The 15804-nt window shown below is 39.5% G+C and overlaps 1 protein-coding gene across 1 annotated transcript in view; it reads left to right on the top strand.

Moving 5' to 3' along the window:
- LOC126470304 (protein unc-79 homolog) overlaps nucleotides 1-15804 on the top strand; it is an 857658-nt gene that overhangs the window by 777991 nt on the left and 63863 nt on the right. The window lies entirely within an intron of this gene.

The raw sequence follows: 15804 nt of genomic DNA, 5'->3' as shown, positions 1-15804 counted from the left end.
ACAATGTAAGTGTAGATCACATGTGGCTTGAATTCAAAGAAATAGTATCAACAGAAATTGAGAGATTTATACAAAATAAATTAACAAACGATGGACCTGATCTCCCATGGCTGCCAAAACTAGTCAGGAAAATGTTGCAGAAACAACAAAAAGCATGCCAAATTCAAACAAATGCTAAATCTCCAAGATTGACAATATTTTACAGAAGCTCAAAATTTAGCAGGTACATCAATGCAAAATGCATATAATAGTTTCGACAATGAAAACTTGTTTCAAAAAATCCAAAGATATCCTGGTCTTATGTAAAGTATACCAGTGGAAATACACAATAAATGCCTTCTCACAGGTGATAGCAAGGGAAATGCTCTTGATGACAGTGCTGCTAAAGTAAAAACAGCCTTCTGAAATTCCTTCACCAATGAAGATGAAGTAAATATTCCAGAATTCGAATCTAGAACAGCTGCCAGCATAAGGAACTTAGAAGTAGATATCATCAGTGTACTGAAGCAACTTAAATTACTTAATAAAAGCAAGCTTTCAGGTCCAGACCATATATTAATTAGGTTTCTTTCAGACTATACTGATGCAATAGCTTCATACTTAAGAATCATATACAACTGTTCACTTGATGAAAGATCCATATCCATAGACTGGAACATTGCTCAGGTCACACCAATATTCAAGAATGGCAATAGCAGTAATCTACTAAATTACAGGCCCATATCATTAACAGCAATATGCAGGAGGATTTTGACTATACAGGGTGGTCCATTGATAGTGACCGGGCCAAATATCTCACAAAATAAGCATCAAACGAAAAAACTACAAAGAACAACACTCGTCTAGCTTGAAGGGGGAAACCAGATGGCGCTATGGTTGGCCCGCTAGATGTCACTGCCATAGGTCAAATGGATATCAACTGCATTTTTTTAAATAGGAACCCCCATTTTTATTACATATTTGTGTAGTACGTAAAGAAAGATGAATGTTTTCATTGGACCACCTTTTTCGCTTTGTGATAGATGGCGCTGTAATAGTCACAAATGTATAAGTATGTGATATCACGTAACATTCCACCAGTGCGGACAGTACTTGCTTCGTGATACATTACCCATGTTAAAATTGACCATTTACCAGTTGCCAAAAAGGCGATATCATGTTGATGTATGGCTATTGTGATGAAAATACCCAATGGGCTTGTACAATGTATGCTGCTCTGTTTCCGGGATGACATCATCCAAGTGTCCAGACCATTCGCCAGATAGTTACGTTATATAAGGAAACAGGAAGTGTTCAGCCATATGTGAAACATCAACCACTACCTGCAACAAATGATGATGCCCAAGTAGGTGTTTTAGCTGCTGTCATGGCTAATCCGCACATCAGTAGCAGACAAATTGCGTAAGAATCAGGAATCTCAAAAACATCGGTGTTGAGAATGTTACATCAACATCGATTGCACCCGTACCATATTTCTATGCCCTTGGAATTGCATGGTGATGACTTTGAATGTCATGTACAGTTCTGCCACTGGGCACAAGAGAAATTATGGGACGATGCCAGATTTTTTGCACGCATTCTATTTAGTGACAAAGCATTATTCACCAACAGCAGTAACATAAACCGGCATAATATGCACTATTGGGCAACAGAAAATCCATTATGGCTGCTACAAGTGGAACATCAGTGACCTTGGTGGGTTAATGTATGGTGCAGCATTATGGGAGGAAGGATAATTGGCCCCCATTTTATCGAAGGCAATCTAAATGATGCGATGTAAGCTGATTTCCTACGTAATGTCCTACCGACGTTACTACAAGATGTTTAACTGCATGACAGAATGGAAATGTACTTCCAACATGATGGATGTCTGGCACATAGCTCGTGTGCGATTGGAGCAGTATTGAATAGCATATTTCATGACAGATGGACTGGTTGTCGAAGCACCATATCATGGCCCGCACGTTCACCGTATCTGACATCCCCAGATTTCTTTCTGTGGGGAACGTTGAAGGATATTTGCTATCATGATCCACCGACATGCGTCAGGGCATTGTCAATGCATGTGCAAACGTTACGGAAGGCGAACTACTCGCTGTTGAGAGGAATGTTGTTACACGTATTACCAAATGCATTGAGGTTGACAGATAATTATTTTGAGCATTTATTGCATTAATGTGGTATTTACAGGTAATCACGCTGTAACAGCATGCATTCTCAGAAATGGTAAGTTCTCAAAGGTACATGTATCACACTGGAACAACCAAATAAAATGTTCAAATATACCTACGTTCTGTATTTTAATTTAAAAAACCTACCTGTTACCAACTGTTCATCTAAAATTGTGAGCCATATGTTTGTGCCTATTACAGCACCATCTATCACAAAGCAAAAAAAGTGGTCCAACTAAAACATTCATATTTCTTTACGTACTACACGAATATGTAATAAAAAATGGGGGGTTCCTATATTTAAAAAATGCAGTTGATATTCGTTTGACCCATGGCAGCACCATCTAGTGACCCAACCATAGCGCCATCTGGTTTCCCCCTTCAAGCTAGACAAGTTTTGTTCTGTGTAGTTTTTTCATTTGACACTTATTTTGTGAGATATTTGGTCCAGTCATGATCAATGGATCATCCTGTATATTGTGTTCAAACATTATGAATCACTTCGAAGAGAAAAATCTATTGAAACATAGTCAACACTATGAGCTCTTTACTCAGATGAAGTGCTGAATGCTGTCAACAAGGTATTTCAAATTGATCCCATATTTCCAGATTTCCAGAAGGCTTTTGATACAGTACCTCACAAGTGACATGTAATCAAATTGCGTGCTTATGGAATATCATCTCAGTTATGTGACTGGATTTGTGATTTCCTGTCAGATAGGCACCGTTTGTAGTAATTGATGGAAAGTCATTGAGTAAAACAGAAGTGATTTCTTGCATTTTCCAAGGTAGTGATATAGGGTCTCTGCTGTTCCTTATCTATATAAATGATTTAGCAGGAAAACTGGGCAGCTGTTTAAGGTTGTTTGCAGATGATGCTGTCCTTTACTGTCTAGCAAAGTCACCAGAAGATCAAAATAAATTGCAAAATTATTTAGAAAAGGTATCTGTATGGTGCAAAAATTGGCAGTTGATCCTAAATAATGTAAAGTGTGAGGTCATCCACATGAGTGCTAAAAGTAATCCATTAAATTTTGCTTACTCAATATATCAAAAGACAATTAATTCAACTAAATAGCTAGGAATTACAATTATGAATAACTTAAATTGGAAAGAACATGCAGAGAATGTTGTGGCGAAGACAAACTGAAGACTGTGTTTTCTTGACAGAACACTTAGAAGATGCAACAGATTTACAAAAGAGACTGCCTACCCTATGCTTGTCTGTCCTCTTTTGGAGTACAGCTGCATGGTGTGGGATGCTTACCAGATAGCATTAAAGGAGTACATTGAGAAAGTTCAAAGAAGGGCAGCACCTTTTGTATTATTGAGAAATAGAGGAGAGAGTGTCACAGACATGATGCAGTATTTTGGATTGATATCATTAAAACAAAAGCATCTCTCATTGCGGCAGAATCTTCTCACAAAATTTCAGTCACCAACTTTCTCCTCTAAATGCAAAAATATTTTGTTGACACTGACCTACATAGGGAGAAATTACTATCACAATAAAATAAGGGAAATCAGAGTTCACACAGAAAGATATAGGTGTTCATTTTTTCAACATGTTGTTCAAGAGTGGAATAATAGAGAATTAATTGTGAAGGTGGTTTGATGAACCCTCTGCCATGCACTTAAGTGTGATTTGCAGAGTATCCATGTAGAAGTAGATGTAGGTATAGAAGGTTGGTGTTGTTGGGTATCCAGTGGTCCAATGGCTGGGAGAGTCTTACTCACCCCTCAGCACATCAATGCTGTGGCTATATGCCCTATTGGGCAATCCTATCAGAATGATGGTGGGGTAGTAGTGACCTCACAGTGGGTTTGTTGTTGTGATATTGCTGCTGCTAATGCCACATACACTGCTTGCTTAAGTGTCTCTGGTTTCGGTAACACTGACTGACGGGCAGGAGGTGGCACCCATGGCCATAACATGAGTCTGTACCAGCATATTGCTGCAAGTGTCCTTTTTATGCCACTGAATCCTCATGTGTTGGCTCATGCAATTACATTGAATCAGATATAATGTTGACAGTTGCTTTTGGTACTTTCCACTATATTCTGTTGCTCCCATTAAATTGTTTTTGATGGAGTAAAACCAAACGTGACCACAATGTAAAAAGGAGTTGTCATTTGGACGATTTAATTATACCAATTTATATTTTGTTACTGCTGTTCTTCTGGACACTGTTGATGTTATAAATCAAGTTTGTATTTAATAATGAGGATTCATTTATTATTGCAGTAAATGTGTGATTAAAATTTGTGCATTTTGTTGCCTAAGTACATATGAAATCTCAAGTTGGCTTCCTCCTTTTCTATTAACTTGAAGAACAACTTCAAAGGGTGCAAGTGGAGACTGAAATACTCATGAAAATTTAGAAGCCCATTCCCAGTCATCATCTATTTCACAGATTTCCTGAATTAATTTGTCTGTTATTCTAGGAAAGATTAATTAAAGTCCATCTGTCCGCATTATTAGCCTTGGTTTCCTGTGACACCTCTTGTGCTATCAATGAAATTTCATTACTTAGCAGTAAAGGTCTTCTTCTAATAGTTTACTTTTAATTGCATCAGTTAGTTAATTCTTCTATGTATATCATTTGAGTTCATGTTGGTAAAAGTTTTTCCAGTCAGAGATCATTGTAACTGTAGTATTTTGTTTCACACAACAGATTGCACATGAGATGTAGGTGATGACTTTGACACTGGAAAGGTCTTATGCCAGATCTTTTTGTCTATAAAGATCTTAGTGTTGTATTTCTTACTACATTCCATGCAGCTTTCATGTTTCCTACTGCAGGAATGATTTTAAATATTTCCCCAATGCTAATAAAGTATGTCATCTGTAAAACTCTCATTGTCATCAGGCATTTACTTTTGTATCAGATGAAGGTAATGAATTTTAAATGTAGAAATTTTGCCGTGGTATCTGTACTAGATTTGGAAACTCATATTGTCAGTTGTTCATGACTTGATGCGTTGTCCATCTGAAAGGGGGCATCTCTTATGATGTGTATAATTCTCAAATGTTGTATCACTTCTGGACAAAGACAATTTTTAAACCAGTCTGTGAACATTGTAGCTGTCATTCAAGACATCTTGTTGGACTTCATTTTTATAGAAAGAGTAGATTTGTCAATGTTCATAAACATACAATGATATTTGGAACTGTAGATAAGAAAAGGCTTGGATCTTAAATGTCCTCTTGCACTGGTGCAGAAAAGTTTAGTGTAATTGACTTCATTTGCTTTAAATCGAGAAACTTATCTTTTAAAATTAATGTTTAGTAAGGCAAAGGTTTTAAGCTTAAACCAATCTTACCAGTATTAAATAGTTCCTCTGGAGTGTAGTCTTGATTTGCTATAGTTTCTTTTAATGTATCTATAAATAAGCTTGCTGAAGTTCCATCAGGAAGTTGCTGCATCTTTTCTGAATTTTATATTGTACAATTTATTTTGTTGTTTAAACCTACGTAGCACTCCTTATATGTGTAACTTTCCTTTGTTAACAGAAGTTTCACAGTCCTTTTTCTGAAATTATTATACAAAAGCTTTGCTTTTGTTCCGACAGTTACAGTAACTGCACCAATTTGTTTGTTATTATTGTCTTCTACTTATTTGTACAGAATTTCTTATAGTCTTTCAGATATAGGGTCATAGACATTTCCAGTGATCTTTCCAGAACTAGGGCTGTATTTGTATAAAATTGTGTATGGCAGAGCAGTCCTACTCATACTTCAGGACTACAAGAAGAAGCATTGTTACATAATGCTTCACATTGTGTGATCCAAGCAATCTCTCTCTCATTCAACAAGCACACAGAGCCCATTGTAGAAGTAGGAACAATTATCTGTAGACATAATTATTATTTACTAGTGGATGGGGTTATATGGCACAGTTGCCTTCCAAGATTTTTAGGCTGTATTTGTATAAGAATAAATAAATAAACTACAAATAAAAATTCCGTATTCACTAATATGCATCACCTTATTTTTTTTGACATGCATGGAGAACAGGAGTTACTAAATGCATCATTCAGAATGAGTGGAAGAAAATGGAAGAAATTAATTGGTCCTTCAAATTCAAAATCATGTTAAGCATTTCACAAAATATGTCGTCATTTATGTTCTAACAGCCTTCTGAGGTGCCATGCCTGAATAAAATCTTCTTGGTTTGCAAGCTGCAACACGTGAGCTTTTGATAGCTGTATTTACCATTGTCATCAAGAGTAAAAGCCACTGACTGCTGGAGCTGGCACGGTGCTTTGCGTATAATGGTGTTAGTGCAGCATTTGGAACCTCTCAGAGAGGGCTAAAGTGATGCAGGCATGGAAAGACAATTTGAGCAACTCCTAGTAGCTTTGGTCCACCATGGACACTGTGACATGCATGGAAAGACAAGTGGAGCAACTCCTAGTAGCTTTGGTCCACCATGAACACAGTGACATCAAGTGGCACAACGGTCTGGCACCCCAACTGAAGTAGATTAGATGTACTTTTCATTCCATTTGATCCATAGTGAGGAGATCCTCTGGAATGTGGAACATGACAGAAAACAAGAATACACAATAAAAATTTACAAAATAAGAACAAATATGTACCTTCCACAGATCCCAAATGAAATTGCCCTTATGGATGTGGAATCAGTCAAAAAAACTATTATAAATCTTGAGCCTATTTACATTTAAAAGGATATATAACTTTGCACCAAATATTAAATGTTCAATACACTTAGTTGCATATGATAATTCTTAGGCTGTTGGAGCAATGCAGCATCAAATAAAAAAATAAAATAAAAAACATCTCAGTGCACTTATTTGCAATGATTCCTTTAATGCTCAAAATTTATACAGAAGGCAGACTGTACACAATATTCACATTAGGTGGTATTATTAGTAAGATACATGCATCAATCAGTTCTGCTCAGAAATTCATCTGTGGAGTAGGAGATGGCCACCAATAAATCCTTTAGACTCTTCTCAAACTGAACTCTATTATTAGTTAAAGTTTTTGTAGCTACTGGGACTGTACACAATGTTCACATTAAGTGATATTATTAGTAATGTACACACATCAATCAATTCTGCTAAGAAATTCGTCTGTGGAGTAAGAATTGGCCACCAACAAATCCTTTAGACTCTTCTCAGACTGAACTGTATTATTAGTTAAACATTTGATGGCTACTGGGACTGTACACAGTGTTCATATTGGGTGATATTATTAGTAACACATTGAAAATGTATTTTGCTGAACAGTGGACACGTTTATGAACCAAAATAAGTGACTATAACCTTTGTGGAAGTTATTCTACTGATTCCATGAACTGAGCCGTTGGTTTGAAAAACAGATATTTTTTAATAAAAAATTTCATTCAGGAATAAATATACACTACTGGCCATTAAAATTGCTACACCAAGAAGAAATGCAGGTGATAAACGGGTATTCATTGGACAAATATATTATACTAGAACTGACATGTGATTACATTTTCACGCAATTTTGGTGCATAGATCCTGAGAAATCAGTACTCAGAATGACCACCTCTGGCCGTAATAACGGCCTTGATGCACCTGGGCATTGAGTCATGCAGAGCTTGGATGGCATGTACAAGTACAGCTGCCCATGCAGCTTCAACACCATGCCACAGTTCATCAAGAGTAGTGACTGGCATATTGTGATGAGCCACTTGCTCGGCCACCATTGACCAGACATTTTCAATTGGTGAGAGATCTGGAGAATGTGCTGGCCAGGGCAGCAGTCGAACATTTTCTGTATCCAGAAAGGCCTGTACAGGACCTGCAACATACGGTCGTGCATTATGCTGCTGAAATTTAGGGTTTCGCAGGGATCGAATGAAGGGTAGAGCCACGGGTCATAACACATCTGAAATGTAACGTGCACTGTTCAAAGTGCTATCAATGAGAACAAGAGGTGACCGAGACATGTAACCAATGGCACCCCATACCATCACGCCAGGTGATACGCCAGTATGGTGATGACAAATACACACTTCCAATGTGCGTTCACTGTGATGTCGCCAAACATGGATGCGACCATCATGATACTGTAAACAGAGCCTGGATTCATCCAAAAAATGATGTTTTGCCATTTGTGCACCCAGGTTCATCGTTGAGTACACCATGGCAGGAGCTCCTGTCTGTGATGCAGTGTCAAGGGTAACCGCAGACACAGTCTCCGAGCTGATAGTCCATGCTGCTACAAACGTCGTCGAAGTGTTCATGCAGATGGTTGTTGTCTTGCAAACGTCCCCATCTGTTGACTCAGGGATCAAGACATGGCTGCATGATCCATTACAGCAATGCGGATAAGATGCCTGTCATCTCGACTGCTAGTGATACGAGGCCATTGGGATCCAGCATGGCATTCCGTATTACCCTCCTGAAACCACCGATTCCATATTCTGCTAACAGTCATTGGATCTCGACCAATGCGACCAGCAATGTCGCGATACGATAAACCACAATCACAATAGGCTACAATTCAACCTTTATCAAAGTCGGAAACATGATGGTATGCATTTCTCCTCCTTACACAAAGCATCACAACAACTGCTGTTTGTGTATGAGAAATCAGTTGGAAACTTTCCTCATGTCAGCACATTGTAGGTGCCACCACCAGCGCCAACCTTGTGTGAATGCTCTGAAAAGCTAATCATTTGCATATCACAGCATCTTCTGCCTGTTGGTTAAATTTCACGTCTGTAGCATGTCATCTTCGTGGTGTAGCAATTTTAATGGCCAGTAGTGTATTAGGAAGCAGTATTTAGTATCCCCAGTTCCGTAAAGAGCCCTCTGCAGGATGTTCTTGAATTCACACCACAATGAATTCATATTGTTTGTTTTTGGGTTCAGGCGATTTTAGCTTGGCTTGATGAGTTACCCCAGAAAATAATCCAGTATGACAATATGGAACGAAAGTAAGCATAGTAAGCTAGCTTTTTTACTTTTATATTCGTATGTCTGACATCATCTGCATAGCGAATAGAGATTTGGTTAGGCACTTTATCTCCTTTCTTACACAAATACTTAACTTCAACATATTTCAAGCATTCAGGAAATGTTCCACAAATGAAAGACTGGTTACACAATGACCTTAAAATATCATTAAACTCAGAGGCACATTTTTTAATCAACTTTGTTGATATATTATCATATCCTCAAGAACTTTTTTTGTTTTAAGGATTTTATGGTGAAGATTACTTCTAATGGTATTGTGATGGTCATACTCATATTAAACAATGGAAATCCAGGATGGAATGTAGCGGTATAATGAGAAGGAAAGTTGCTACTCAGCATATAGATGAGATGCTGAGTCGCAGATAGGCACAACAAAAAGACTCTCACAATTAAAGCTTTCAGCCATTAAAGCCTTTGTCAATACTAGACACACACACACACACACACACACACACACACACACACACACATAAACAAACAAACAATCAAACACAACTCACACACACGACTGCAGTCTCAGTCAAAACTGTGGAGAGTCAGTGAAGCAAATGGTTAGTATCTATTATATAGGAGGGTAGATTCCGGGTAATAGACTGAATGTTATGGTCTACATCTGTGTAAATACAGAAAAATTTTCTTATTCCTAGCCCGATCCCAGTCCCTTATACTGTTCCTGCATTGTTGCTTGGCTCATGGGATCCCACCTAATGGTCTTACCATCAAATTACCCATCTTGGGCTGCCACCTCTCCTTCCCCAATGACTTCCACCTGTTCAGATTCTGTCAATCCTTAGCCCTCACCAACACAGTCCTGCAAAATCATATCAACCAAGCCCATAAATCCTTGCAGTACCTTCTCTCCATATGCAAAATTCTCCTGTTATGCAATCCCAAATTCCTGGAACGCATAACACACAGTGAAATTCTTGCCTTCCAGAACTTGAGCAACAAGCACAATCCACCTCAAAAAGCTCTCCATTCTGCTCACTTCCTACTCCCACCTTGGAGTACCACTGTCCACCACCTCTACAACAACCTCCAAACCTCCCCCACATCCTCTCATACCTGACAAATCCTCTCTCGCATACCTACTACATTTACCCTGCCCTCCAAAACTCCCTCCCACCACCACACAGAATTCAGAACCTAAACAGTCCCACAAAATGGTCATGAACCTTTCCTCCAGAAGCCTTAGCCCCACAGAGATATCAGTCTTTTTCAAAGGCCTCACCTTTTGCCCCACTCCCAAATTCAGTAATGCAGAACTTGTTAAAGACCTTCAGTGGAAACACTTTTTCACCTCCAACCCTACCAATCAGACTCAACCAAAGACCAATATTGAACCTTGCCTAACTCAGTTCACTCCTCCATCCAACTGTGATCCACCCCCACTGACCCCAAACCACCCCCTTCTAACTTTTCAGAGTTTCTTGATCTCAAACCTTGCCTCACCATCATTCCCCAAATCCCTCAACATGCAAACTAACCTTACATCTGCAGAAATAACCGCAGTCCACCACCTAAAAACTGATCCCATCCTTATAATCCTACCTGCGGACAAAGGCTGTTGTTTTGAACTGCAAGGATTACCTGGTGGAAGGACTCAACCAGCTGTCATATACTTCTACCTACAAACCTTGCCACAGTGACCCCATTCCAGTAATACAGCAGGATTTCCAGTCACTACTCAAATCCTTAGGCCCATCCCAGAGCCTCTCCCCAGAGTCCATCTCTCTAATCACCCCTACCACTTCTCACACTCCTACCTTCTACAGGCTTCCCAAAGTCCATAAACATAACCCCCATTGTGGCTGGTTATCGTGCCCCCACTGAGAGAATCTCTGCTCTCATAGACCAACACATTCAGCCTATTACCCCGAACCTACCCTCCTTTATAAAAGATACCAACCATTTCCTCCACCAACTCTCCAATGTCCCTGTCCCTTTTCCAGACATTGCCCAGCTCATCACTAGTGATGCCACTTCCCTGTACACTAACATTCCTAATGCCCATGGCCTCACTGCTATTGTACACAACCTTTCCCAATGCCTGATGGATACCAAACCAACAACCTCCTTCCTAGTCGCCATGACCAACTATATCTTTACCCACAATTACTTCTCCTTTAAAGACATTATCTACAAACAAATCAGAGATACAGCTATGAGCACCAGCATGGTGCCATCCTATGCCAACCTATACATGGGCAATCTAGAGGAATCATTCTTAAAAACCCAGAATCCTAAACCCCTAACCTGTTTCAGATTCACTGATAACATCTTTGCTGTCTGGGTCAAAGGTGAGGACATCCTATCCACATTCTTCCAGAACATCAACAACTTCTCCCCCATTTGCTTCACTTGGTCCTACACAACCCAGCAAGCCACCTTCCTCGGTGTTGTCCTCCACCTCAAAGATGGCTACATCAGTACCTCCATCCATATCAAATCTGCTAACCACCAGCAATACTTCCACTTCAACAGCTGCCAACCATTCCATACCAAGAAGTCCCTTCCATACAGCCTAGCCACCCATAATCATCACATCTTCAGTGGCAAGCAGTCCCTCTTGAAATATACCTAGGGTCCCACTGAGCCTTCACTGGCCATAATTATACTCCCAACCTTCAACAAAAACAAATCTCCTGGGCCTTATCTTTCCAGTCTCCCACCACCTCCCAAAGTCCCACCATCCAGCCACAGAGGAGCATTCCCCTCGTAACTCAGTACCACACAGGACTGGAGCAACTGAATCACATTCTTTGCCAGGGGTCAATTACCTCTGGTCATGCCCTAAAATGAGAAATGTCCTGTGTGCTACCCTTCGAACCCCACCCACAGTCGTTCACCACTGTCCACTGAACCTACACAATATACTTGTCCACCCTTGCACTACCCCTGCTCACAATCCCTTACCTCATGGCTCATACCCGTGTAATAAACCTAGATGCAAGACCTGCCCCATACATTCTCCCACCACCACCTACTCCAGTCCAGTCACTAACGTAACCTATGCTATCAAAAGCAGGGCTACCTGTGAAACCAGTCATGTGGTCTACAAGCTAAGCTGCATCCACTGTGCTGCATTCTATGTAGGCTGTCTGTCCACATGAACAGCCACTGACAAACTGTGACCAAGAAACAAATGGAGCATCCTGTTGCTGAACACACTGCCAAACATGATATCCTTCATTTCAATGATTGCTTCACAGCCTGTGCCACATGGATCTTTCCCACCAACACCAGCTTTTCTGAATTGTGCAGATGGGAACTTTCCCTGCAATACATCCTACATTCCCATTACATTCCTGGCCTCAACCTTCATTAGTCACTGTCATCACCCATCCAGCCCCTTCCCTGTTCCCATTCCATCACTACATTGCCGTCATTCCACCACCACATCCAGTCTCTTTATTTCTCTCCTTCTTTTCTGCTACTTCTCACCCTCCCCCTCCCCACCTCTCCCCAACCATCATTTGACCTGCAGCACTTCACTGTCCACCATCCTCCACCATACTGTTCCTCCCCCTCCCCACCCCAGCCTCCTACTTACCTCCACCCGGTCGCAACTCCCATCATGATCTGGTGCTGCTGCTCGCAGTGTGGTTTCTGTTTCAGTTGCCTGAGACTGCAGTCATGTGTGTGAGTTGCATTTGCGTGAGTGTGTGTGTGTGTGTGTGTGTGTGCGCATATGTGTGTCTAGTGTTGACAAAGGCCTTAATAGCCAAAAGCTTTAATTGTGAGAGTCTTTTCATTGTGCCTATGTGTGACTCAGCATCTCCGCTACATGGTGAGTAGCAACTTTCTTTCTAATAATATCATCATGTTAATATTATTGTCATTATTTGTAGTGACTGGTCTGAGATATTTCTTGGCAGCATCTACTGAACCTGACAACCCCATCTTTTGCATAACAGTTGTGAAGTGCATATTGAAAAGTTCAGCAACAGTGCACACATCTGTTACCCATGTATCATTTACTTTTAATGATTTGTGCTCCTCTTTTTCTCTGGTTCTACCAGTCTCTTCCTTCACTATATCCCATATTGTCTTTATTTTGTTTTCTGAAGTGACTATCCTTCTCTAATAATGCATTTGCTTTGATATTCGTATTACTATCTTCAATATTTTGCAGTATTTTTTACAATGATTTATAGCATTTACATCAGAGATGTTTCCAACTGATAGATATAGCTTCCTTTTTGTCTTACAGGATACCTTTATTCCTTGAGTAATCCATGTCTTTTTTATAGACTCTGGTTTAACCTGAGTTAGTTTTGGGGAAAAACAGTTTTCAAATAAGTTAAGAACATTATTAATAGAAGTGTTGTATTTCTCATTCATGCTATGAGCATTATACACACCATTCCAGTTTATGCCTTTGAGGAGTTTCCTAAAACAATCAATTTTTGACTTACTGACTACACTTTTGAACGCACATTTAGTAGAGTTTATACCCTGATCAGTATTAATATTTAGCAAAAGAAACTGCATGTCATGGTCTGGGAGTTTACTTATTATTGCGTTTGTAATATAGTTTTGTTCACTAACATTACTATAGAGATATGATCAATGACCATCTTTGAGTCCTTAGCTATTCTAGTGGGAAAGTTAACAGTATAAATTAAGTTGAATGACAATGCTACTGAGTGCAGTAAGTTCTTACATGAAGAGTTTTGAATAAAATCTACTTTAAAATCACCAGTAACCACTAATTCCATGTTTTCTGCTGTTAAATAGGCCAATAGAGCTTCAGAGTTATCTATGAACAGGTTAAAATTACCTGCTGGTACTCAGTTTATACTTACTGTTATGAATGGATTGTTACAAAATTCTACTTCTGTTGCACATGCTTCCATATGCTACTCTAGGCAAAATTTGTGAATGTCTATTGTATATATGTATTGGCCACGACATCTTGGTAGATGATTGTTGCAGTGCTGAGGCAGGAGCAGTGGTAGCATTGCAAAGCTTTTTCTGCCTTAATCTATCTAACAAGCCCTCATCATGCTTCGACATTCCAGATGATATATAATCACGCCACTCTGGTCTCATGCTAGCCCGTGCCTCCCATCTGTTTGTGTCGATTCCAAAGCTCTCCATATCTCGTTTACAGGAGTCCTTGAACCTCAATACAGGATGTCCTACAGGTCTTTTGGCTATAGAGATCTCTCCAAGCATCACCTCACGTGGAAATCTGTCAGGATCCATACGGTGGACATGTCCCAGCCAGCGGAGTCATCTCTGCTTCAAGATAGCTGAAATACTGTTGCAGTTAGTTTTAGATAGCACTGCTTCATTGGTCACTCGGTCCTTCCACGTTACTCTGAGAATGGATCTCAGGTACCGCATGTGGAAAGCATTAAGGTGATGTTCTTGTTTGGCATAGGTAGTCCATGTTTCTGATGCATACAAAAGGATGCTGAGGATGCAAGTTTGATATACAAGAATTTTGGTGGTCAAAGAGAGTTTGTTGTTTTTCCAAACATGTGTAGAGAGTTTGCCAAAAGTTGTCGCAGCTCTTCCAATGTGAGCATCAATTTCCTTGTCAACAGACATGTTTGATTCTATAGTAGATCTAAGATAGCAGAAGTCTATGTTATTACATTTATGGCAATAACTGATGAATGTGGCAATTTCTCCATTGTCCAATTCTGCCCTCCAAAAGTGAGAAGCTAACCTAACTACTGAAACACTTAACACATTTTCACCAGTCGTCACATGATGTTCAGAGATACAGACTATGTCAGCTGGGTTGGATGACTTAATCATCAATGCAGATAAGTAGTTCATTAATATCACTTCTTAGCCCTCCAGTATTTTGATGCACTAGAGATAGTTGTATTTAACATTGACTGATATAAAACTTGGTGGAAATTAAATGTCTGCTGATTGATGAAAATTTTTAACCAACAGCTGTGTTTGTTGATCCACTGTACCAGAATTATGTTGTTTAGTTTCTTTCTTGAACTGAAGGTTCATTTCAATCCTGAACTCTCTTGGAACTCAACTTCTTTCTTTTGTACCTATCCTAAAAAAAAGAGGCTGCTCCAATACCTGTAACCACTAGTATTTTATCACTCTGAAACTGCTGATCCTGCCTCTGTACAAGTGCAAGCATCTGTCTTTACTTTCACTCGATACCCAAAGCCTGCCCCCATGCCCTACTAAGTGTGTACCCCTGGCCTTGGTTAAAATTGTTGTGGTTGATTCTAATCTTTGTAGTCTCCTTTAGAATGGAATCCCAATAAAATGATGTGTGAGCCAAGACTCATGTCTTTTCAAATTGTATTTTATGTCAGTTTTCCAGGCACTGTTCAGATATGGCTGACTTCTCAAGATCTCTTTGTTTAATGGGTCACTTTTTCTCATTACAATGCTCAGCAATACTGGAAATAGTTTGACAAAAAATGCTGCCACATTCACAGCAGTCATATACACACTGGGCACTGAAAGAGCTATGTTGTCTTTAATGTGGAATAATTTACCTTGTATTTTGGAGGTGGCCAGAACACTGGTCTCCTGAAGAAATATTTCTCCACAACTTTCAAACAGAATATTTTATTAGTGGATTCATCTACTGTATTATATCAATGATATACATATTGACCACATACATAATTGTGTCAGTATAATTAAATTAAAAAGGAATTGG

Source organism: Schistocerca serialis, chromosome 3 (genome assembly GCF_023864345.2).
Source record: "Schistocerca serialis cubense isolate TAMUIC-IGC-003099 chromosome 3, iqSchSeri2.2, whole genome shotgun sequence".
Classification (NCBI taxonomy): domain Eukaryota; kingdom Metazoa; phylum Arthropoda; class Insecta; order Orthoptera; family Acrididae; genus Schistocerca; species Schistocerca serialis.
The sequence above is the reverse complement of the archived record's forward strand: the minus strand, read 5'-3'. Positions and strand labels throughout refer to the sequence as shown.